The following is a 1,364-nucleotide window of genomic DNA, read 5'->3' as shown; positions in this document are numbered from 1 at the left end:
GAGCTGCTAAAAGTATAAACAACTGTGTTAAATCATTTTCATTTATTCAGAAACCACAGCGCTGCGCACCAAACCCCCCGCCGGCGCAGTCTCTAGTGGTCTCAGTTGCGGTCAGGTAGGTAAAAAGTTAATCTGTTGGTATGAATTTAAAGTTTTGGACAAACCATATATGTGACATGAGTGRAGCAACACCACAATGCTCCCACCTCCTTCTGGGTGAACAACTATTTCACTTTGAAGTTGAATGGAACACAGCACTACTGATGAGTTTTCTGAGAAAACTGCATCAAATAAAACTACAGCATTCCTTTGATGTTTTTAAGTGCCTAAACATCCCAGCCTGTCAGGTAAATGGTTATTTAATTTAACTGTCAATCAACGATCACTACTGTTTTTTTTTAGAAAACCTTTCATACTGTAAATATGGACCAAAATCCTCAGATTGAATGAACGACAGCGTACCAGCTGTATTTTTCTTTCTTCCACTTTACAGATAACTGTGATCTTCATGTGAGTGATGGACACCTCGACGCCCCACAGCCAGTGGGGTTGCATTTGAATACAAAGCCATGTGAAGATTTTAAATGCATTCATTCCTTCATTACTTTTCTTTGAAGGCACGGGAACTAATGATGTGCAGAAAGTAAGAAAGAGAACACAGCGAGACTTTTTTCCCCCCTACTTGAGTGGGAATCATGAAAGATGAGGGTGTTTGATCTCGGATATCTTCAAGGCTCCAGAAGTGCACCAAAGCCCCCTAAAAAGCTATTTGAAGACCACCTTCATGGTCTCTCCTGTGGCCACAGGGGTCTCAATGCAGCTTAGGCAGAAAGAGGAAAATAGGCTCAGATGCTTTCAGTTTTTTTTACCCCTGCTCAAAGCTAGACTGAAAGGTGCTAATGTGTTCTCTATCCAAAACTGTAAGCTCCATTACCCGATTTGTTTTAAACCACGTGCACTGAAAATTTGTGCTGCAGATCAGTGCATCTCTCAAAGAAAAAACAAAATTAAACAGAAATTTTCTTAACTTTATTTGTAAAAAGTATTTTAGAATAATTAGATGAACATGTTAAATGTAGAAAACACAGCAGTTCCAAATAAAGGACCAAACATTACAAACACACTTTCCTTCCCCTAGAAAACAAACAAACAAACAAACAAACAAACAAACAAACAAACAAACAAACAAACAAACAAACAAACAAACTTTCCACTGCTGCTGGAAACGCCTACATTTTGATCATGTTCTTGTCTAAGTTTCATGTTCTTGTCTAAGGTGGTATTTAATTTGTGTGTGTGTGTGTATGTATGTATGTATGTATGTATGTATGTATGTATGTATGTATGTGTATATACAGTATATA

At 37.9% G+C, this 1,364-nt stretch overlaps 1 protein-coding gene across 1 annotated transcript in view; it reads left to right on the top strand.

Moving 5' to 3' along the window:
- mgat5b (alpha-1,6-mannosylglycoprotein 6-beta-N-acetylglucosaminyltransferase B) overlaps positions 1–1,364 on the top strand; it is a gene marked incomplete in the record, with an annotated part of 112,538 nt that overhangs the window by 18,291 nt on the left and 92,883 nt on the right.

This window comes from Austrofundulus limnaeus, unplaced genomic scaffold (genome assembly GCF_001266775.1).
Source record: "Austrofundulus limnaeus strain Quisiro unplaced genomic scaffold, Austrofundulus_limnaeus-1.0 Scaffold38, whole genome shotgun sequence".
NCBI classification, from domain to species: Eukaryota; Metazoa; Chordata; class Actinopteri; order Cyprinodontiformes; family Rivulidae; genus Austrofundulus; species Austrofundulus limnaeus.
The sequence above is the reverse complement of the archived record's forward strand: the minus strand, read 5'-3'. Positions and strand labels throughout refer to the sequence as shown.